The following is a 25511-nucleotide window of genomic DNA, read 5'->3' as shown; positions in this document are numbered from 1 at the left end:
AGTCTAGTTTTTGTAGACATAAGAGGATCTGTACTTCCTCAAATGTATGTTAGATGTACCCCAGGAAGTTAGAGTCAAATGTAACTTCTAATGGTTGAAAAATTATTGTTCCTATAGTCTATGGAGATACTCAGTCATCCAAGTCATGGTTGTCCCAAAGGTGCTTTTTTCCTTGAAGACTTTTTGCTTCTCAACCAAGAAGCTTCTTCAGTTTGACTGAATGGTGGAGAATGGAAGAATGGTTTGAAAGAGCGGTGAAGGAGGATGTAAAAATTGAACAGTCCTCTCTCAAAGGGGGGGGGGGAGAAATAAGGCACCACCTATCTCCTGTTTGAACACAGTCCTTTCATCAGTTCCAAGAAGGTTCCACGCCCATTTGCACTATTCAGGTGACCTTGAGGGCACAAATTAAACCTCCAGGTGGCCTCAATAACTCTCAGATAGAGTACTAACAACCAGATGACTGCAAGGAATATAAATCCTTTCATTCTCCATCATTCAGTCAAAACTGAAGAAGCTTCTTGGATGAGAATCAAAATGTCTTCAAGCAAAAACAGAGTAAGTCCAGTTGGCTTTTTGAAAAAAGCATCTTTGGGATATTGTTCCTATTGTCCCTTTAACTAAATGTTCACAGCTAACACACTGCCTGGTGCTGGAGGCAAACAAGGAGAGATTTCTCATAGGACATGACTTCTTCAGGAAGCTTCTGTTTGGTCATCGTTAAAAGTGTAAAGTGGGAGGTGATCATCCTTTTGGTACGTGTGCAGAGGCAGTGCACTTCAAAATATCTAATGCTAGACACAATCACGGAAAACTAAATAATTTGGTCTACTCTAGTATGGAACATCTTAAGTTTAAGGTAGAGATGCACACTTTTATTTTCTAAGTTGGAAACATTACTATTTGGGGGGGCAGGTGTTTGCTAGTAAAAGCAAAATGCCCTCGGTGTTACCTTTATACTAGTATTTAGCAGCAACTTTTTATGGGCTGTGGGGGCAGCTTCCAGGGCACTATGAAGATACTCAAAGTACATCTTCACCAGTGGTGGGACTTGAATAATTTAACAATCAGTTCACTGGCTGGGCAGGCATGGCCAGTTGGTCATGTGACTGGGTGAATGACATCACTCATCACACCCAGCCCCGCCTCCTGGCCATTCGCCTCAAAGGCAGAGGTAGGATTCAGCCGGTTGCGGCTAATCCCACCACTGGCTGGCCCCTCCCCCTCCATTTTCAGCCTGTTTTTTGGCTGTTTTCTAGGCCATTTTCAGGCCATTTTTCAGGCTGCTTTTTGGGCCATTTTTAGGGCCAAAAACGACCCAAAATGGCCTGAAAATGCCCCAAAAACAGACCATTTTTCAGGCCACTTTTAGGCCATTTTTCGGGCCATTTTCAGGCCCTTTTTTGCTGTTTCCAGGCCATCTTTGGCCCAAAAAATAGCCTTTAAAATGGCCTGAAAACGGTCCGAAAAACAACCTGAAAACATAACAGAAAACAGGCAGGGGCGGGGTCAGCCAGTGGTGGGATTTGCCAGTTTGCCAAACTGAATGGAATCTTAACTACTGATTCACCCAAAACAGTGCCAAACAGCAGCAGCCCACCTCTTCACCTATCTAAGATTCTTCACCCACCTATGGCAAACACAATGCCTTCTATAGTACGACTGAGACTAAAGATATTAGTCCACAACAGAGATATGTAAACCCCACATAAATTCAGTTGTGTTAATTCTGTACTGGATTTTGACCTCCATACCTGTATAGTAGATGACAGTTTATGTATTTATTCAATGCCATCATTTATTTAACCAAAACCTGGGTCAGCTTATAATAATTAAACATGTAAAATTCATTTTGAGACTGCTGGATACTGTAAGGTATATGATAGATGAGACGGCAACTGAAAGGAACAAATGCTTTATTAAATCAGCGCAACAGGCGCTGCTGGAACAACGATCATAATGAGGGCGAACAAGCCAAAACTGAGGAGAACTCTGACAGCTCTTCTTTTAAAGGGCCAGCTGTCAGAAGGCGGCTCCAATCGCCGCCCTGCTGGTTTCCCGCTCTTTTAGCCGGCTCGCGCCTTAGCCAATCAGCAGCCGTCTGCTGTTGGTAAGGCGCAAGCCGGGTCGTAAGTCCGAGGACTCTACACCCCTTCCTTCCCAGTTAGCGCATGCGTAGTCAGACAAATGCGCGGGCTGGCGTCGACTCCGCCCAGATCTTCTGAGTACAGGGGCGGCTCCCGGCACAGGAGGAGGAGGAGGTGTCGAAGCTCTGTCGGGTCTGGCCTGGGCGGCTCCCAGCAGAGGAGGAGGTGCCGAGGCTCTGCTGGGCCTGGCCTGGGACGCTGCCCTCGCTGCCGACTCCGGACCGGTCGACCGCTTGGACCCATTGGTCTCAGGTAAGTCCCCCGTCGAGACCGCTCCGGGTTTTGAGGGTTGGAGTCCCTTCGGAACAGCTTGGAGGACAGCAGGAGCCAGACTGAAGTCGGGCTCTGGACGGGGTGGACCGGGAACTTGCATACAGTCTCCGTTAGCTGCATGGTGCTGCCCAGGTTGTTGTTGGGTTGCCATGGGGGGCACTGGTGGACTATGTAGTTGTTGTCGTACCATGGGGGCCGTTGATGGGCCTTGTAGTTGTTGGTCTGGAATAGGGGGCGCTGATAAGTCTTGACGTTGCTGGTCTGCCTCCTGGGGCGTGGGGAGCCGCCGGCGGATTTGGTTTATGTGCCGCCTCCATTCTCGACCGTCTTCCAATCGGACCCTATAAGAGCAGGGTCCGGTTACACTAACGATGCGGCCCGCCAACCACTTGGGGTTTGATCCGTAATTTTGGGCAAAAATCAAATCCCCCACTGCAAAGGACCTGGTTCCGCTCTCCCCGCTAGGGCATCTCTCTGGGCAGTACGATGGGTGAAGCCGGTCCAGGTTAGTCCTGATCCGGCGCCCCATTAATAGTTCGGAAGGGCTCAGGTTCGTAACAGGGCAGGGGGAAGCGTGCTGAGCCAGGAGGTACTGGCATATTTTAGCGTGCCAATCCGTGGGCCCAAAACGGCCCAACGCCTCTTTTGCCGACCTTACTGCCCGTTCTGCCCGGCCGTTAGCGGCCGGGTGGAAAGGTGCCGTAGGGGCATGGCGAATGCCATGCTTGGCAAGGAAGGTCTGAAAGGGCGCTGCCGTAAACTGGGGCCCGTTGTCCGACACTACGATGTCGGGTAGCCCATGGGTTGCAAAAAGCCGTTCTAAAACCCTAATGGTCGCCTCCGCTGTGGTGGACTGCATTCGTGCCAACTCCACCCAGCGGGAGTAGGCATCGACGATCACTAAAAAGGATTGGCCCTGGTAAGGTCCCGCGAAATCCAAGTGGATTCGGGCCCAAGGCGACCTGGGAACTTCCCAGTCCCTGACAGGTGCGGCTGCCGGCGCTGGTCTGGAGGCTTGGCAACGCTGGCATCGTCCAACCCACAGCTCTATGTCGCGGTCCAATTTGGGCCACCACACATAGCTGCGGGCCAAGGCCTTCATGCGTACGATGCCTGGATGGGCCTCGTGAAGGCTATTTAAAATTGGCGCCCTAACCGCCTCGGGTGCCACTACTCTATTTCCCCACAAGAGGCATCCTTTCAGCGCAGACAGCTCATGCTGTCTGCGCTGGAAGGGTAGGAACTCCGGAGGGACAGCTGAGGACGGCCACCCCCTGAGTACCCAGTTCATAACTTGGGATAGGGTAGGGTCGGAGGAAGTGCCTCTGGCAATGTCCGAGGCCGATACCGGCCCCTGCCACTCATCAATGAGTAGCACCGAGGAAACGGGAGCCGGATCGACTACTGCTACCGGGAGCGGGCAGCGGCTCAGGGCGTCTGCGTGGCTAATTTCCCGGCCTGGACGGTATACTAGGCGGTAATTGTATGCCGCCAAGAACTCGGTCCACCTGGATAGGCGGGGCGACAGTATGTTCGGCGATTGGCGGTCACCGGCCATCAAGCCCAAAAGGGGCTTGTGATCTGTGACCAACACGAAGAATCGTCCATAAACATACTCGTGGAATCTCCTGATTCCAGCCACAGCCGCCAATGCCTCCTTGTCCAGTTGGCTATAATTCCGTTCGGGCGCGGAGAGCGTCCGGGAATAATAGGCAATTGGAGCCTCGGAGCCATTGGGTAGGATGTGGCTTAAGACGGCGCCGATCCCGTAGGGAGACGCGTCACAGGAAAGAGTGAGAGGCTGTAGTGGATCATACTGAACCAACACAGCTGATGAGGTGAGCAAGGACTTTACTTTTTTGAACGCCGCTTCTGCGTCCCGCCCCCAGCGCCAGGGGGATTTGGCATCCAGGAGCCTATGCAAAGGCTCCGCTACAGATGCCTTGTGGGGCAAGAATATGGCGTAAAAATTTAGCAGGCCTAGGAAGGCTTGCAGCTCTGTTTTATTAGCCGGAGTGGGGGCGTCCCTGATAGCTTCTACCTTAGAAGGAGTGGGGTGGATGCCCTGGGAGTCCACTAGGAATCCCAGGAACTCCACCTTGGGCACCCCTAATAAACACTTTTTTCGTTTGAGTTTTAAACCTGCCGCTCTAATTCGCGATAGGACGGCACGAAGCTTAGCGCACAGATCACTTTGGTTGGTGGCTGATACGAGGATGTCGTCAAAATAGGGGACGACACCCTCGAGCCCGTGGAGCAACCGCTCCATAAGGCTTTGAAATAACCCCGGGGCTACGCAAACGCCGAATTGGAGACGTTTGCACTTGAAAGCCCCCCTGTGCGTAACAATGGTTTGTGCCATGGCTGTTGCTTCATCGACCGGCAACTGTTGGTATGCCTGCGCTAAATCTAGTTTGGCAAAGATGGAACCCTGCCCCAGCGAGTGCAGCAAATGCTGCACTACTGGGACTGGGTATGGATTCGCTTGCAGGGCTTTATTGATGGTTCCTTGTAATCGGCACAGATCCGAATGGATCCGTCCGCTTAATAGGAACCACGATAGGCGTTCCCAAGGGAATGATCCACCTGTTCAAGAACCCTTGAGAAATGAGCCTATCGATCTCCTGATCCACTTTGGGTCGGAGAGCAAAGGGCACCCTTCTAGCCTTCAGGCGTATGGGGCAATTTGCGGATCCAGGTTAAAGGAAATGGGCGACCCCTTATATTCACCTAATTGGCCATCAAAAACATCTGAAAACTCCTGGAAGACGTCATCAAACGGGTCTGCCACCGTTGCATGGGTTCCTAACACGTTGAGGCCGAATGCCTCAAACCAATCGAGCCCCAGAAGGCTAGGCAAATTCCCCCTCACTACAATCAGGGGAAGACGCCCGGTGAAACGACCGTGACTGACTTTAAACAGGTTGCACCCCATAATAGGGATGGGGTGACCCTGATAGTCTCTCAAACGAACTGGACACTGCTTTAAATGATTCTTTGATAACTCTGGTAGCAGGCTTTTCAGGGTGGCCCACGAGATCAAGGATTTGGATGACCCAGTGTCCAATTCCATCTTGCAGGGAGCTCCTTCTAGATCCACAGTGATGTAAATCTTGTTGCTGGTTTTAGTGGTAGCGGCGTGATTAACGTCGAAACAGTTGTCAGTCTGGTTCACAAATCTCCGTTGCGGTTTCTTGGTTTTGGGTGGCTCTGACCAGGTGTCAGCGGCTGGCAACACGGCCCGACAGACTTTCGCCAGATGACCTTTTTCCACATCGCAGGCAATTCGCGTTTTGAAGCGACAGGTTGCCCTGTCGTGATTGCCTCCACAGCCTGCACACCTGAGCGAGGAAGGTCTCGCCGATTGAGGCCGATTCCTTTGGGGCGCGGTGCTGAGGCGGCCCACGCTGCCCCCCTCATCGGAAGACCCAGTGCCATCTGAATCCGCCTGATGAACGGCGGATTCCTGATGCTGGGTCCCTCTTGGGGCACGGAAACTCTGCAATTCATTTGCAGATTTTTCTGACATCTCGGTCGCTTGGGCTTCGTCGATGGCCGCAGCCAATGACAGTTCTTTGCGAGCCAACAGTCGACGTTGGAGTTTCATATCTCGCACTCCGTTGACCAGCTGCTCTGCCAGGGCATCGTCCAGGTCGTGGAAGTCGCATTGTGATGCTTCTGACCTGAGGGCAGCTACGTAATCAGACACCGATTCCCCTTCCTTTTGGAAACGCCGCCGAAAAGCGTGTCTTCGGGCTATTCTTGACGGAGCAGGGGCATAATGATTCTTTAACTTGACCAGTAGGACATCCCAAGAAACTTCACGTAGCAGTTGTGGAGCCGCTAGGGCCTTAGCTGTCTTAAACATTTCTCGGCCACACAAACTGAGGAAATACCCTTTTTTTCTTAGGTCTGACATTTCCGTGAGCTCGTTAGCTTGTAAAAAACATTCAAACCTTTCTATAAAAACGTCCCACGATTCTGCGGCCGGCTCAAATGGGCCAAATGACGGTTGGGTCGCCATTTCAAACCCCGAGGTGGGTGAAGTAGCCTAGTTATTTGTTCTTTAGTTGTCACGCCTCAAATTTTAACATCCCACCTTCGTCGCCAGTGCTGGATACTGTAAGGTATATGATAGATGAGACGGCAACTGAAAGGAACAAATGCTTTATTAAATCAGCGCAACAGGCGCTGCTGGAACAACGATCATAACGAGGGCGAACAAGCCAAAACTGAGGAGAACTCTGACAGCTCTTCTTTTAAAGGGCCAGCTGTCAGAAGGCGGCTCCAATCGCCGCCCTGCTGGTTTCCCGCTCTTTTAGCCGGCTCGCGCCTTAGCCAATCAGCAGCCGTCTGCTGTTGGCAAGGCGCGAGCCGGGTCGTAAGTCCGAGGACTCTACAGAGACGTTAATACCAAAATAATGAAGTTAATAGCAAAATATCAGAGGAAGGTAAAAGAGTCAGTGTTAAAAAAAATTAATGTTTTAAAAACCATTTATTATTGTTGTTTTACTCCAGTGCTTAAAAGATATCAAAACAACAATGAAAAATAAGATTTCTTTCATAACTGAATTCCTCTGCAAGAAAAAAAATAGCTTTGAGACTTTTTTTAACTTATCTTTTTGAAGGAATGAGAGTAGAACATATATCTTTCTGATTTTATTTCTGGGATCTTTCTTGTATCACAGTGCAGAGTGTTCCCTTACCTGAACGTAACATGTCTGAATTGAATAAAAGTGCCTTTTATCCAGTGGTGGGATTCAAATAATTTAACAATCGGTTCTTTGCCGTAATGACCGACTGGATGGGCGTGACCATGGTGGGTGTAGCCAGAGGGTGTGACAGACAGCACTCAGCCTCCTGCACAGGAGTGAAATGCTCCCAGTTTGGACTGGATCCAGTAGCGATGGCAGCGGGTGGTTCGGAGAACAGGTAGCAAAAATCCCTGCCCCCTCCCCCTGCCCCAGCTGAGCCGTAAGATCATCAGAGGGTTTTTTGTTTTTTTTTACTTTTCAAAGCATATTTTCTTCACCCAAAAAATGCTTTTAAAATTTTTTAAAAAGCCTCTGATGATCATGCAGCTCATCTGGGATCGTTAGAACCCTTTAAAAGCATTTTTCTACAACCTCTTCGGCTGAAGAGGGTGTAAAAAACAAAAAAGCTTTTAAATGGCTCTTCTGACGATCCCAGCTGAGTTGCCTGATCGCCAGAACCTTTTAAAAGCATTTTTACAACCTCTTTGGGTGAAGAGGTTGTAAAAAAATGCTTTTAAAAGGTTCTGGTGATTAGGCAACTCAGCTGGGATTGTCAGAACCCTTTAAAAGCTTTTTTTCCTCTGGCAATCCCAGCTGAGTTGCCTGATCATCACAGGCTTTTAAAAACATTTATTTTACAAAAAATGCTTTTAAAAGTAAAAAAAAAGTTGGCCACACCCACCCAGTCACATTACCCCACCACCACCAAGCCATGCCGACAAAACCAATAGTAACAAATTTTACATTTCACCCTTGTTCCTGCACCTCCCTGGGCGCACCCATCCGTGCCCCATTTTGAGCCTAGTAGGCCTCCTTACAGCCTCTTGGGAGCACAAATGGGCTTGGGGGGGCTGCGCCAGACACGCCACACAAGCCGCACATGCCCCGTTTTGGGCCTAGTAGTCCTCCCTGCACTTACCTGGGAGCCAAAATAAGGCATGTGGGGACTTCTGGGAGGGGGGGGACAGCCAGCAATTTAACAATCAGTTTGCCTGATTTGGTGCGAACCAGTTGAATCCCACCACTGCTTTTATCTAGTAAAACTGACCACTCCCACCCTTTACCACCTAGTGTATATACTTGAAGCCATCTGACAGAAACTTTTGTGACCTCATGTGGAGCAATATCATGGGTTGAATGGAGGGCAAATTTCAATAATTCTGATGTTCATCTATTTAGAATGTCATTTACAAAGGAACAACTATTGTGCTCTAATGGACTTTTTCATCCACAGGCTTTCCACACATTTTGGAATCTCAATTGTGCAGAGCTTCAGAATGAGGAGAAGCTTTGCCAACTTTCATTTAGAGACCTTTACACCTATTCTGCAGAAGACGTCCTGGAAAGAGACTGGAAAGCAAGAAAGACATCTTTTCTGGATCAGCTTGGTTGCCTTCCCACTGCAAGCCCTTTTTTAATTGAACGAAGTTTCATAGCATTGAAATTCAACCAGTTGTCTCATCTTTTCCCTCTTTCAAGCTCTTCTCCACTTTCTTCATTTCAGTTATTAAAATACATATTTAAATCTTTGAACATAATTGTACGATGAGGCGATTATAAGGATACAAATATTTTACTACCACAAGTAATATTAGTAATGGGTACAACCTTGAAAAAAATACCATGACCATCACTTTCAATCAGCACATCCTTGATGTTGGTTTCTGACTTTTATTTATTATATTTTCTATTTATTCATTTCAGACTCCTGAGATTATGAATACATTTCATGCCATCCTTTTCTCTTCCCCACCTCTCTTCTCTCCCAAGTGCACAAAGACGAGTATGCAGTTGTATATGCGTTTTCCCTTCATATAAACTAGCACTATTGTGTCACTTCTTCACAGGCAGGCAGCAATATAACAATAGCCATACTGAAGGGCGATTAACTTCAGGGACAGCAGGCCCTGGTGCAAACAATGAAAGATCTCAAGCACTGAAAACAGCATTGATTCAAAGAATGAAACAAAAGTTTGACACCATTGAAGAAAGAAGCGGGGAGGGGGGCGGAGGAATAGTAAGGACCAACAAGGTTGTGACATCTCTGACATGAAAACGATTTACATGTCATTAATGTATGTGGATTGTATACTACAATTAGGCCAGTATTTAAATAAGTGTTAGCCTTGGCAGTCTGCATATTATCACACTGAATTTATCTTGCCTCCAAGGTAAAGAGCAATTTCCCATTGTAACAGACACAGGTAGGATTATGTGTCAAGTGCACTTTCAGTAACACATTCGGAGAGGGGAGGGAAGGGAAGGAGAGGAAAGGAAGAGATGTTTTTCACGAAGTACAATTTTCATCCCATCCTTTATAGTCATTCCACTATGTTCATAAGCACTTTGAGAGGCTAGTGCTTCCTATTTTGTTTATCATCAACTTCCTCTTTTGATTTTGGTAAATCTTGTTAAGTTTTCTTCGTGAGTCATCCTGTTTTTGTTGTTGTTGTTGTTGTATTTTAACATGGAATAGGTTATTGTTTATTTATTTTCCATTTTTATAAATAACTCAAGGTGGCAAACATACCTAGTACTCCTTCCTCCTCCTATTTTCCCCACAACAGCCTGGTTGGATTGAGAAACAGTGACTAGCCCAAAGTCACCCAGTTGGCTTTCATGCATAAGGTGGGACTATAATTTTAATCTTTGATTAGCAAATCTTAATTGATGTGTTCACTTAATTTGCTATTGCCTCCCTGCTATTGCTTGCATGAAAATAATAACAAATATTTGAAAAAAAAAATAACATGAAATATATTTAAACCCACTTCCATTTTTTAAAAAAAATATAAAGTCACTAACAAAGAAAAATAATAATTTAGCATTCATGTCCTTGATAAAGGAAGAGAACATAAATTGGTGTGGAACATTGGTTTCATTGGTTTCCCTCCAAAGCACAGTATTATGCAATAGCGAAAACATCCATGACACAGAGTGGACTAGTATTTCAGTGTGATTACATGAGCACGATCCAATAGTTATCCTTTATTGAATGCAGAACACTGTGTTGTGGTTGTTGGGTCATGGTAGTGTAGGAAGTTATCACCCACCCCCCTCCTAGAAGAATGAAATATTTTAGAAAATATTTAAAAGGCAGAATATATTTCCCTGGATGAGAAATGGAGAAACATGTTTTAAAGACATCTTTGTCAATGGGACCATCATCTGCAACACAATAGGACCCATGTAGCAACAGAAACTCACCACATGGCACCTGGGGAGATTACATCAGCCAGCAAGGCTAGCTAAGACCCCCCACCCCCTGGGAGTCTGACAACCAATCAGGATACTCTTCCTGTGCCCCAGAAAGTTCAAAGCTCAGAAAAAGCATAAAGCCAGGGAGCGCAGAGGATCTCATCCCTTTTCTGTTCAGGACCTCAAGCCAAGTGATTCTGACCACCATTAAACCATCTTTCCAAGCAGCCTCCATGTTTCCAGTGTCTTTGTCCCCACTTGGAACTGAACCCAGATGGATATTTCATCCAATAGTAGAGGCAAGTACAGGTAGTCCTCAACTTATAATCACAATTGAAACCATAACTTATGTTGTTAAGTGAGTTTTGGCCCATTTTACAACTTTTCTTGCCACAATTGTTAAGTGAATCTGTACTGGGATTGATGATGCCTCAAATTTCATGAAGGAACCTCCTTGATTACCAATAATAATAAAACTAGGGCTTTAGAATATATATTATGTAAGATCCTAAGTTTGAATTTGTGTTTGAAAGGGTTTGTTTTTTAACCTCAAAACTATTCTAACCCTATTTTAATATTCTAGATGCCTGTTCCAAGTTCTTCTTTCTGTGGTTATGGATTTTATTTCAAAAATTTGTCTCAAATGTCTGTGAACTCCATGTTATCCAGTACTTATCTTTAATTTATACAAGTCTCACTTGGTCTGTAGATATAGAAAAGATAACTATTGCAAAGTCAATCATGGTTTTCCAGGTAGGGCATTTGAAATCTGCAACTAGCACTGAGAACTGCTCCCAAGGAGCTAACTGCTGTTCCTTAGCACAAGGGAGGGACTTAAAAGAGCTTCTGAAGATAACTGAGAACCTGAGTGGTACACATAAGAAGTGTCTGTTGCATTTTTGTGCTGCTCAAACCAAAAGCTCTTCTCATGAATAGTTCTAGAGCATGGGTGTCAAACTCACGGCATCACATTGCCATCACGTGATGTTTCATGATGTTTTTCCCATTTGCAGAACTGGGGTGGGTGTGGCCTGTGCATCATGCATCCAGCTCATGGGCTGCCAGTTTGACATCCCTGTTCTAGGGAGTATTACCTACTTCTAGAACTCACTCCAGTCAATCTTCAAGAAGTGCCAGCCATGCAAGCAGCCTAATCTAATTAGGCAACAGTGCTAGATCACAAGCATGCTTCATGAAGTCATTAGAAACACAATCCACTAATCCTAGAGAGGAGTACACTCTACTATACCTCCAAACCTAGGATCATCTAATATTCTAGATCCTAGACTTGGAGAGTAAAGTATCAAGGTAGTACTAGAACTTTGAACTGAACTGAGAGCCTGAAAGATGATAAAATGGTGGCATAATACAACATCCCATTCTGTTAGTGTCATCTTATTTAATAAGAACCACCTTCCCAGAAAGCCTTATAGAACACTAACATCTTCCAGGAACAGCCTTACAGAAAATACTTTGGCAGAAGGCACAAATTATCCACACTGGTTATTTAGGCATCTTATTTGATGTTTTTTGGAATGTTTTCAAACAAATAAAATCTCTTAGATTTGCTCCATGTTGGACTCCAGTGTTGAAGCAGGACCAGTAGAAGTTGGTCTTACTAGAATAGAATAGAATAGAATAGAATAGAATAGAATAGAATAGAATAGAATAGAATAGAATAGAATAGAATAGAATAGAATAGAATAGAATAGAATTTTGTTTGCCAAGTGTGATTGGACACACAAGGAATTTGTCTTATTTATTTATTTATTTATATTTCTATACCGCCCTTCTCCCGAAGGACTCAGGGCGGTTTACAGCCATGTTAAAACAATTTTTACAAACACTAAAATAATTTAAAATGAAATATTTAAATTTAGGCTGACTCCTTAAAACCCATTTAAAATTCCCGATTAAAACTATCAGGCCAGTCCTGCACGATGAAACAGCCATGTTTTCAGCTCACGTCGGAAAGTCCGGAGATCAGGGAGTTGGCGAATACCTGGTGGTAATTTGTTCCAGAGGGTTGGGGCCCCCACAGAGAAGGCCCTCCCCCTGGGGGTCACCAGCCGACATTGTCTAGCCGACGGCACCCCGAGGAGGCCTACTCTATGGGAGCGCACTGGTCGCTGGGGGGCCGTCGGTCACAGTAAGCGGTCCCGTAAATAGCCAGGTCCCATGCCATGAAGTGCTTTAAAGGTGGTAACCAGTACCTTGAATTGCACCCGAAAGATCACTGGAAGCCAGTGCAGCCTACGCAGGAGTGGTGTTATATGGGAGCCTCGATTTGCTCCCTCTATCACCCGCGCAGCCGCATTCTGGACCAGCTGAAGCCTCCAGGTGCTCTTCAAGGGGAGCCGCATGTAGAGAGCATTACAGTAGTCCAGAAGGGAGGTGAGAAGGGCATGGGTGACCGTGCATAGGGCATCCCGGTCTAAGAAGGCGTGTTCTGTTTCCCTCCCTCCAATACTCCCAGCAAAGAGTCAGTCAGAGGCCTTCTTTTCTCCTTTTATTTACATAGATATATGTCCTGGCCACGTCTACCCACGGGCCTGCCAAGTTTCTGGAGATAACGAGGAAATTATAGATAAGGCCAGAATTACTCACGAATATATTCTTCCCTCCATTGAGACAGTTAGCCCGCGCCAATTCATTGCTTTGTCCAAGACAAAAAACCAGGAAGTCCCGCCTCCTATTTATAGTCTCTGCAGATGTCACTGCATGACAATTATGACTTGGCTTTCCCCCAACCCTTCCGCTGCTGCGCACGCCGATCACGTCTGCGCAGTCTTGCATCACTCCAAAACTGTTCTTGGGGCGTTGCCAAATCAGAAGAAGGCTCCAGGGAATCAGGTCTTGCCGGCCCCTCCTCCTCCCTTTGAGTGGGTGCCAGGGAGGGAAAGGGCTCAAGAGAAACAGGGCTTGCCAGGTCTTCTCCCTCACTTTCTGAATCATCCGAGTCCAGGAGTCCGGGTCCAGGAACCTGGGTCACAACAAGGCGTATCAGGCGGACCTGATAGAAAGCTCCTCTGGCGACGGCTGTTGTTTGTTCTCCAACAACAGCCGTGCATCCAGAAGAACGCCCAGATTGCGGACCTTCGCCGTGGGGGCCAATGGCTCGCCTCCCACAGTCAGTGATGGAGTCAGCTGATTATACCGTCTTGGTGCATATGCTCTCAGTGGACATAAAAGAAAAGATACATTCGTCAAGAATCATAAGGTACAACACTTAATGATATTCATAGGGTACAAATAAGCCATCGAATCATACTAGGAAACAATCAATATGGTTATATGGGAAGAATATGGTCCTGTTAAGCCTGTGGAAATGGACAGCATTCTTGTAGCTTGTGATCAGTTCACCCATCTATGTCTTAGATCCATGCCTCTTTTTGCTGGCTAAAGCCATCCTGGAGGGGATATGTGATTGGGTTGAGGAAGTGGTTAATTCCTCCTTGAGAAAGGAAGTAGCCATGCTCCCTCTTAAGGAGACTGGGCTATGCCTCCTTTTCAAGGGGCCATTGCTTGACCCAGTTAATCTGAACAATTTTTGTCTATTTTTCAACCTTCCCTTTTTCCCTTTTCCCTCCTAGTGCCAGGAATCTTCCATCTTTGGTTCTCGATGGGGTGACATTTTCTCAGACAGAGCCGATGTGTGATTCCTCCTGCTTGAAGAGCAGTTGGCAGTCATGAATAAGAGATTCTTTGCACACCTTTGGGTTGTGTGTCATGTGCCCATTCCATATATTAACCTTATCAAAGTATAAAATACAAATGAAAATACTGGGAGGGAAAAGGAGAAAGCAAGAGGTATAGACCACAATAAAGATTTGAACTGATCTAATTTAACTATGAAGTAACTTCCCTTTCCCTCCTACTCACAGTCTTAACTACTTCAAACATACAAATAACCGGAAGGCCGATGGACATGATCACATCTTCACATAGAGGTTGATAGGCTGAAGTACAGCCTAGCTCTGATTACAAAGAAGCAAGTCCTAATGTAACATATTCTTTAATGGTAATGAAATAATACTGTTTACTCCTGCTCAAATATAAAGGTTACACGAAATACGTTGATCTGATTTTACTGTAAATTTCCTTGAATATTTTTCTAATCAAAACCCAGTCTCAGTCTCTATTTGCAAGCCTTACAAAACACAATGCCCTAATAGTTTAGCTTTCCTTTTCTCTGGCATATTTTTACATCCTAGTCTTTTCCCTACGGAAGCTGTGTTTTAATCTGCCACTGTTTTTGTTTTTGTTTTAATAATGACACCGTGTATTCTGGGTTGTTCTTTGATTTATTTATTAGTTTTGATGCTGTGATGTTTTGATGTCTTTTATGATTTTATTCTGTTCAGTGATATTATTTTTATCTTGGATTTTATTTTGACTGATTCTTATTGGAAATGTTGTTAACTGCTGCAGGCAGCCAGGCCGGCAGGCTTTGCTAGGAGTGCATGATATATAAATGAGCTACATAAAGAACCAAAGGCTCTACTAGTGTATTAATTAATTAATTTAAAAGAAAACAGCTCCTATCCTTCACTGCAATTACTGCAATATGATGCAGCTGCTACTTATCTTTCCACTTCGGTATTAGGAATTCTGATTGGCAGCCCTAGTTTTTCAAGGGGCACTTCTCCCCCCCACTTCCCCACAAGGTTTGTTTGCTGAAATTTATTTTCACCTGGAGATCTCAAGGTCTGAATCTAACATGTTATGGTTTCAAAACAAGTATTTAAACATTAAGTTATTGGGAGGTGGGGGTCCTTTACAGTCACAGCCTTATACTTTATACTTTGTTCAATAGGACTGTGCGTGCTTGAAAAAGTATTTAGAAGTGTTTGGACCTCCAGTAAATACAAGCATTTTTCTGCTAGCCATTAAAGCAGTATGGAGTTTTATTTTCCAAGTTTCCATGCTAATCCTGAAAAAGATGTTGCTGCCTTAAAGAACCCTTTACTAAAACTAAAACTCATCCCACGGAAATATGATCACTTTTCAGCTTCATGCAACAGCCTGAAAAAAGCTACTGGATAGCAGGGTAATGTTGTTCTCATGCTTAAGCAAAGTCTGAAGAGTTCTTCCAAACCATTTGTGAAGCAGCATGCACAGCCCTGTTACTCAGGTGATTGGTCTATCACCCTTTCTGCTCCAACTGGAGTAAGATCTATAAGTCTTAGGCAGAAGTCTTTTCCAGCCTTATTTCTGAAATTAATAGACTAGACTAGACTAGACTAGACTAGACTAGACTAGACTAGACTAGACTAGACTAGAATAGAATAGAATAGAATAGAATAGAATAGAATAGAATAGAATAGAATAGAATAGAATAGAATAGAATAGAATAGAAAGAAGGGACCTTAGAGGTTTTTGGACAAATGGTTGTCTTAAAAACTTCCAGTGTTGGAGCATTCATAACTTCTAGTGGACAATACAAAGATTAAAACCAGGGGTTGTCTGTATGTAAAACCATCATTTAGCTACAGCCTGTTGTTTAATGCTTGATTTCCTTTCCAAAGTGACTTTCATTGCAATCTGTCCCAGAGCACCGATTGGACTCAATCTTGCCAAGATTTACACATGAGATCGTTGCATATTCTCTTGCATACAGTATAGCACTGAGTCATATTTCCTCTAAGAAATAAATTATTATGATGATCAAGAAATGCCTGAGGAAGGAAGTCGCAGAATGGGCCATAAGCAGGGTAGGAAGATCATCTCAGACTCCTCTCTGACAAGCAAGTGAAGTTTCCACATAGGGATTCAGAGTCCATTCTGACTAAAATGCAATCTGATTGAAAATATCCCTTGAAGGAAGATTTTAATGATTGTTTAAAAGGCTTGACAGCCTCCTGTCATATTATGTCCACATTACAAAGCTATAAAGAAGCAGTTTCACTGTGAAAAAAGTAAGGCTGGACAAACCCAAGGACAAAAGCAACACTCACGTAGAGTATCATTTTCTCTTGGGCACTGAAACATTCCAACAGGGAATTCTCTCACTCTTTCACAGTTGTGCCCTGCTCAAGCAAATAAATTAGTTATAACTCATATGCAACAATTAGTGTTTTTGAATGAGGAAGCTCAAATCAGCCTTCCTCAACCTGGTACTTTATTGAGTAAGTTATAGAAATAACAGATTGTAAGAGTTGAAAAGAAACGTGGTATAAAATGATAAAATTGTATAATTTCAATAAATAAACATCATAAATAAGATCACAATGCTAAAAAACACTAAAACATAAGAATCATAATTATCAAGTTCATATTTACAAAACAATATAACAAATTCAGACAACAGTCTTAAAATCACAAAAACTTTGAGGGGTTTAACTTTATAGGTAAAAATTAAGATTTTATTAATAAATCAATCAATAAATAAAGGGTTTTCCATGATGAAAAATAATAGTAATAGTGGGAATTTCCTGTAGACTGGTTCAATTAAGGTTTTAAAAAAGGGGATTCTCAGGAAATATTCAAGAATAATGATGGAGAAAATAAGCCATGAAATAACAGAGTTTACAAAGTTCAATTTCCTTCATTCCTTCTCTCACCTTATAAAAATATTTCAGAATACTTCAAAAAATTGTTCAGAAAATATTTTTGATGCCAGTGTTGTTTCAAAGATATTATTGTGTTTGAAAAGATGTAATTGTTCCAGAAAATATATAACATATTTTTCGGAGTATAAGACGCACCTTTCCCCCACTAAAAGGGGGTGAAAATTTAGGTGTGTCTTATACATCGAATGTAGCCCTACACACCCACTGGCCCCCACCCTTTGGCTTCTGCCTCCCAGCAATTTACCTCCCTGCAGCATTTCAGCTTCAGCACACCCTAATTAGCACAAGTTGATTGTCTATTGGATCGGCCTCCCAACTCTCAGCCGTTTTGCGGGGGCCTCTGCTGCTTGCTGCAAGGAGATACATTGCTGGGAGCAGTTTGTTTTTTCTTGTGCTAATCAAGCTATACTGAAAATGAAAATGAAAGTAAAGCAGGCTGTTTGCTGTTTTCTGTAACAAGGCAAAATTGCTGGGAGGCAGAGGCAGATTTCTTTCTCTTGTTTTCCTCACCAAAAAAGGTAGGTGCATTTTATAGTCCGGAGCATCTTATACTCTGAAAAATATGGTATGTATACTGTAATGTGTGTGTGTCAGTGTGTGTGTGTACTATACACACACACACACACACACACACACACACATAATGTTTTACAAAGAACATAGAAATTAATACAAACTTACAAAAAAATAAAAAGAAAGAAAAAAGAAAAAGAACAGAAAGATAAAAAGAAAAAAAATTGATTTCCTTTGCAGCAAATCTAAGATCTAGTACAAAATTATCTCTTATTCTATAATTACCAAAAAAACCTCCTTGTTTCGATTCTGCAGTTTTTTTTCTAATCATCAAAACCACAAATCAAAAGTCCCATTTTTTCTATTTTATCAAAAAAACTATAACAGGTTTCCAGACAGCGATAAATGTACATACTATTTTTTTTTTGGTCAATAAAGTTAATTTACTAACCTTTTCAAGTTATATCATCTTCACCTCTGTTGAGGGTAATATCAAACCTTTCTGTTATTGAGCATATCATAATTTAATTGCAGTTATCATAAATTTAAAAAGTTTCATGACTTTTTTCTAGTTGCCTGTCCATTAATCCCAAAAGAAAAATTATTGGCTTCAGTTGTACTCTAACCTTTAAAATCTTCTGATTTAATTTATATACTTGTATCTAAAATATTTTGGCTTTTTTACATGTTCACCAGACATGATAAAACATCAATTCATGCTGTTCACATTTCCAACAAAGTTTTGAAGTACATTTATACATTTTAGACAGTTTCTCTCGTGATAAATGCCAATGATACAATCATTTTATTTAAAAAATCTCTTTAAGGGTAGAACATAATATAAATTTCAATTCTTTCAACTGCATATTTCCCCATTGATCCATTTGTATATTGTAGCCAAAGGTTTTAGCTTATTTGTTCTTCCATTTCATATTTCAACAGACATTTATATACTTTAGCAATAGCAGGTTATCATTAGTACATAGTTCTATTTCAAATTCAGACTTCCATTGCTCAAAACCATAAAACATTTTATCCACTTTAAGCCTTTCTGATAAATTTACATAAGAAAACCATTGCCAAGAATATCCTTCTGTTGTCAAATCTTGATTTCATTTTACAGTCCCCTTGAGAAAATTCTAGTACATCCCAGTAAGTTAACCATTTATGTTTACTTATACTTCATGTCTATAAAATGCTTCTTGTCCTGAAAGGCCCAAAGGTGGTTTTAGGCAAAATCTAGGTTTATACTTATTCTATACCAGGGGTGAAATCCAGCAGGCTCTGACAGGTTCTGGAGAACCGGTAGTGGAAATTTTGAGCAGTTCGGAGAACTGGCAAATACCACCTCTGTCTGGCCCTAGGGTGGGGAGGGAATGGGGATTTTGCAGTATCCTTCCCCTGGAGTGGGGTGGGAATGGAGATTTTGCAGTATCCTTCCCCTGCCATACCCACCAAGCCACACCCACAGTAGTAAAAAAAATTGGATTTCACCACTGTTCTATACTCTAACATAATGATTTTAAAGTCTACATTCACCTTAACTTTATCATACCATAGGTATCCATGCCACCCAAATCTCAGATTGTGTTCTTCTAAATCCAATAACCTTCTATTTCTTGGCAACACTCACTTTTTTAATTTCTTCAAAATCTAAACAGTATATTAAGCCTTTAGTAAGCAGCTGTAAAACTAATAAAGCCTTTTTCTTTCTGAGTCCCCTCCTCACCCCCCCCACTCCCGAATCTTCTTGGGCCTATAGTTGTTCTGTACTTAGAACAACCAAGTAGGGTCTGAGGTTTGGTCAGCAATAACTTGTTTATTGATGAAAGTTCACAACAACAACAACTGCAACGAACGAACTTAGAGAAATCCTGACAGAACAACTACTCCCTTTTTTGTGTGACAGCTGCTTAACTAAAACTGGCTGTCACATCGGGGAACCAATCAGAACAAACCCTGTCTCCCGCTCTTTTAGCTAGCCACGCCTCAACCAATCAGCGGCGGCTAGCAACAGGCCTGCTTTCCCTGGGTCGTATCCCCGAAGACATAACAATAGTGTTCACTAAAAATACACATATTACGAACCTGGAATAGTATGACAGTTAAATTTACCAACCAGATGTCCCAAAGGTGCTTTTTCAAGAAGCAACTGGACCGGGATGACTGAAAATCTGGAACCTTGACACTCCATAGACATTTACCAAACAGATGTGCTGAAGACCGGGAAACAACTTTAAGCATTTATGTGGCTAAATTTTAGATCTCTATTTAAAACTCACTTATTCACTTCAACAAATCTCATGCGCAAATAAGATTCTACTCTCAATTGCTAAAGTACAGGTAGTCCTCAACTTACAACCACAACTGAGCCCAAAATTACTGTCACGTTTTGCCCCAGTTCAAGATATTTCTTGCCCTACTGATTAAATGAATATGGCCTCCCCATTGGCTTTGCTTGTCGAAAGGTTGCAAAAGGTGATCACATGACCTTGGGACACAGCAATGGTCATAAGTAAGAGTCACTTGCCAAGCATCTGAATTTTGATCACTTGATCATGGCAATCCTACAAAAGTTGTGAGCGTGAGAAACTGTCATAAGTCTTTTTTTTCAGTGCCATTGTAATCTTGAACAGTCCCTAAATGAACTGTTGTAAGTCAAGGACTATCTGTATTTTAGAATTTTGGAAAAATGTAGCACTCATCACATGAGATTATTTATGAAATCATTTTCAATAGGAGTGTGTCTTTTTAAGAAAAGGACAGCAAATTTAACGATAACACATTTCAAAGTATTTATAAATCATCGGAGTTAAATAGTAGGAGCAGGGAAATATTTTCATTGCAGAAACAATAATTTCTAAATTTCTAATTATCTTCTCGGTATTTAAGTAGAAAATGTATTCTCACTGAAGTTTCCATCTGTCACCAAGCTCGGTGATAAACATGAAGGAAGATCTAGATAGATTTTTCTTTGCTGTTAAAAGATTAGGGCACACTCTTATAAACAGATTTATGAAGTAGAGCAAGAGACTTCATCCTGGCAGCTCAGAATCTCACACCATTCAGTATCTATATTATTTTCAGGATTAGAGGCCATTAATTCCTAAAATTGTGCTCTGGAGCAGAAGTGGAAACAGCTGTAGCTCTCTGCTCACTCACTTTCCACTTGGGTTACCTTTTCTTAAGAGAGGAAGCAGGGAGAGTGCACCAAACAGGGCACTACTTTTCAGATAAGATTTGGCAAAGAAAAAATAATAATAATAAATTGTAACAGAAAATCTAAAAAGCCGAATATCTATAAAATGAACAATCTGGATGTTAATAAAATAGCATCTGGATACAAATGATTACACACTTCCTATTCTTCTTGCATGCACAAACAAACAAAACGCCAGTTCTTATTATGTAATTACTGTACATGAAATATTTCATGCATAAAATTTTAATCCTACACGTTGGTCTTTTGAGGGAATGATTGAACCAGCTTAAATAAGACCGGAATGGTTCCTGAGCAAAGCTATATCCAAAATCTTTAAGATTTTTATTCTTAAAAAGTTAAAAGGAACACTTTACATAGGTTCAGTTAAACCCTCTTATTCATTATTATGTGTCTTTGTGTGTGTATTTTTAATAAAATCCTATCAAGCCTACCTCTTAATCCATTTATTCTAAGATCTGGAAACTAATAGGGCAATATCTTTGGATGGACCTGTACATAAGCTTGCTCATGCATTGCTCCTAGGATAGCCTGCTAACTTAATGTAATGCAGAACTATCTGGACCATGTTAAAGGTGGTGTTGGAAGAAATGTCCATCTGGGTTCTGTTCCAAGTGGGTAAAAAGACACTGGAAACATGGAGACTGCTTAGAAAGATGGTTTAATGGTCGTCAGGATCACATGGCTTGAGTTCCTGAACAGAAAAGGGAAGGGAAGCTGTGCGTGCCCTGGCTTTATGCTTTCTCTGAGCTTTGAATTTCCTGGGGCACAAGAAGAGTATCCTGATTGGTTGTCAGACTCCCAGGGGGTGGGGGTCTTAGCTAGCCTTGCTGGCTGATGTAATCTTCCCAGGTGCCATGTGGTGAGTTTCTGTTGCTAGATGGGTCCTATTGTGTTGCAGATGATGGTCCCATTGACAAAGGTGGGGAGAGGCAGGAAGCTGCAGGGAGCTGCTTTGTCCTTAAAACATATTTCTCCATTTCTCATCCAGGGAAATACATTCTGCCTTTTTAATATTTTCTAAAATATTTCATTCTTCTAGGAGCGGGGTGGGTGCTAACTTCCCACAGTGGTAAACCCTGACTTAGTCCCAATTTTTTTAAAGAGCCATCTAAGCATTTTAAAAAACTCTTTGCTTTGACCTCTGCAACATAAAGGAGATGGAGGGACTGCTGAGAACTGATGATCCTTGTGATAGTGTTAGAACTTCATCCTCTTGTCTGGGGAAGTTTCTTCATGACAATCTAATTTCATAGGTTTACAATTTTGTTTTGTAGTCCATTTTATACAGCAGGGCATACTCTGCCAGCCCCATAAGATTCTGAGCTGACCAGCCCAATAACAGAAATATAGAATAGTTTGGGCAGCTGACCTTGATAGCTCCTGGCACTCTCCCTTTGACCACAGTCCAAAAAATGAGCCTGTGTTCGGAGGAATTTGTCATGAGAAATGATACTGATAGAAAGTTCATAACTAATATAAATTACAGCTGATTTAGAACCAGGCATCTGAAAAATAATCCTTAAACTAGTTTTATCCATTCATGGAAATCCTTCTGGAAAAAAAAAATTAACCTTGATTGTACAATATTTGCATCTCAAGTATACCACAGGGTAGCAAGGTAGTCTAAACTTATTCCAGCAGGTCACATTTCTTAATTTTTCTTAATCAAATGTTTTTGAGAGCCTTAACCCTGATTTTGGATTCACCATCTGAATATTGCATCAACGGCTTTGGCAGCACTGCCAAATGTAAATCAAATGTAAGTTCGCATCAGCTAAAGCATCTTTAGCTCTCTCTGTATAAAAACAGCCACTTAGACATGAGATTTCTTCGTTTGGATAAGAACAATGTCCAATTACAGGCTTTTCTCCAGAAACAAATTAGAACTTCAATGGGATATCAACTAATTATCTCCCAAGGAAAAAAAAGAAGCCCTTTAATGTTATGTTAATAGAGCAAATGGAATATTTAGCTGTGTCATTTATGTATGAAATAATACTATAAGCCTCACAACACAGAAGTGCTAAAAGGCTTTAAATCAAGAGCTATAGGCCTCCAAAGTGACCTTGTCACCTTTTTCCTTGTGGCAAAATCTATGAGAAATTGGCAGCACTGTACCATATGATTAATTAAGCTACAGCATGGAATTCTAAAGCTTTACTAACAAGCCAAACTATTTAATTTGTTTCTGAACAAAACCCTATATGTTAGTAGATTTGCCAGTATCTGAGAAAAAATCGGTAGTGCTAAATTGCTTAAAGGCTTTTTTTTAAAAATGCTGGAAGAAAAATATTAAACTAGAAAAATTCAGTTTTTCAGATATATCTTATTAGAGAACAGGATTGCAATGTTTAAACCTGCAGATGTCTTCTAGCATTCTTCTTCTCCGCACTTTTGCAAGTCTGATACCCACACTATGTCTCTTTGAGAATGCTAACTAAGAATGCTTTCCTGGTATCCAGGACAAAAGAGATATGTACAGGAGACCAGAAAACAAATCCAAATATCCCGGGGGGCCCTTTAAGACAATGGGATTTACTTCTAAGTAGACAAATGCAATTAAAAAACAAAAACCACTCCAAATTTGATTGCAGAAAATATGACTTCAGTAACAGAGTGGTCAATGCCTGGAATGCACTACCTGACTTTCTTCCCTAAACCCCCAACTGTTGACCTCACCCCATTCCTAAGAGGTCTGTAAGAGGCATGCATAAGCGCATCTTCCTAATATTCCTTTTTACTTACTCTTTTCATGAATCCAAATTATGTTTATACTTTTACCTGTTATCTTATATATGATTGACAAAATAAATTACAGAATTAGACTCTGTCCTTGCATTGATTTTAGTAAACACTTCGAAGTTCTGTGGCGACAGGATGAGTTGGCAAGAAATCTTGGGGTTCTTACAGAGGAATTCTCTTCCCTTGGATTCAGAAATAATGTGGCTATACTGAAAAAAAGCATCCCTTGGTTTAATAAACCCACTAGATGCTCTTAAGACTATGGCAGATTCCCAAAGTTCTATCTGGGAGCAGCTTTCCTAGTTCCTCCATTTTCCTCTCTTTGTTTTGGCTTCAGTCTGAATAGTGTGACGTCAAGGATGCAAGAAGGAACACCATTTTGCCAACGGAAGGGCGCCTATCCCTTGAAAATAGTATGCGTTTCAAAGAGATAGGACTCCTCATTGTTTATGCTGCTCTTTATGATGTTAATGCACCCAGATTTTTTTTTTCCTTACGGTTATTATTATTTGTCTGAGAGTGCCTCATTGCAGCCTCATTGCTCTTTTGCATTGGCGATAGGTTTCATTTAATCAATGTCCTATTAATCCCACAGCTCTAATCAGGAATATTTAAGTTTCTTCCAATTCTCTGATTGCTTTTCAGGGATTATAAGAAAATGCATTGGCCTCCCTTACATTGCGAATAAGTACATTTAAATGATAGGTAGGTGCCCAAAAGGAATTCTGTTGATAAGCTGATAGGTGTGTCGAGTATATATGCATTTATACAGCTTACCAAAAAAAAAAGAGTGTCTTCTTCCTCTATGCCATACGTGAAAAGGGGTGGGTGGGTGGAGAAATCAAATCAAGGCACGGAGAAACTGAAAAATACTACATGTATCATTCACCTGATTTCAATTGTGGCTCCCTTTGAACCTCGGCCAAATCATTTTGTACATTAAAAATTGGTCAGGGATGATAAGATTCCATTTTCATGGTTGGTAATGCAGAACCGGTGAAAGAATACAATTACAGACCCCTGAGTAAACTCTGCGAATGTCAACTTGATGTAAATGATCAAGTGTCGACAAAGAGGCTGGCTGGTAGAAGAGGCGGGGGGGGGCAGCAGGCTGAAGTCAGAGGAGGCAGAGAGAGAAGCAGCAGGAATTTTGCAGGAATGTTGCAGGCTCCCAACATCTTGAGATATATATGAGTTCTGGACCAGCAGTTTGCAATTCTGGCACAAGGAAGGTCCAAATATTTCTTGCTTCTCTCACCAGCTTTGCAAAAGTTCTGTCCAACCGCAGGAGAGCAAAACCAAGAATACACCTGCTTCTGTTTTCATGGTCAGTATCATGTCATCCCTCAATATCCTTCTGTGTGCATGAAAGAGAGAATGTTTATGCATGCATACAGAATGTATCTATATACTGGAAAGGCTATGTGAAGCATATACCCACACAATAACATATATTTATAAACACGCATTAGGTTATCCTCAGTGCAATATACTCTGTGTGCGTGCCTGTGTATGCAGCAGATATTGAACTCAAGGATTCTTCTCACTGTATCTTATGTTAGGTTTTTAAAAATCTTTTTTCCACTGAACTCAGTGGCTCAGCATAAGAAAGAATGGGGAGAAATGCAAAATGTTAAAGTAGCTTTTAGGATTATATTTTAAATGATTTGTTGTATTGCTTTGAATAAAAAGTACTGAACGGCTTGCTTCAAATCCTGCAATGTGGTATAAGATTAGTGTTTCTCAAGCTTTAGCAACTTTAAGCTAGACTGTATGCTGGCTGGGGAATTCTGGGAGTTGAAGTCTACAAATCTCAAAGTTGCTGAGTTTGAGAAATCCTGTTTTAGATTGGCTTCCTTCTAGGGGTGGAACCTCCTTTGCAAAAAAAAAGAAAAAATCCTGGTTGTTCTTGTTTTCTTTGTATCATTTCTACATTCAGATACCATGTCTTATTTTTTATTATTTTTTTTGAACCCTGAAATAAGTGCTTGGCCTTATTTCCATGCGCTCAAAAGCCAAATTGGGCTTGTTATCAGAGGATGTCTTGTTTTGGGGAAAACAGGGTAGTTATTACAAAGAATTGGTTCAT

The sequence above is a fragment of the Ahaetulla prasina genome, chromosome 1, assembly GCF_028640845.1.
Source record: "Ahaetulla prasina isolate Xishuangbanna chromosome 1, ASM2864084v1, whole genome shotgun sequence".
NCBI classification, from domain to species: Eukaryota; Metazoa; Chordata; class Lepidosauria; order Squamata; family Colubridae; genus Ahaetulla; species Ahaetulla prasina.
The sequence above is the reverse complement of the archived record's forward strand: the minus strand, read 5'-3'. Positions refer to the sequence as shown.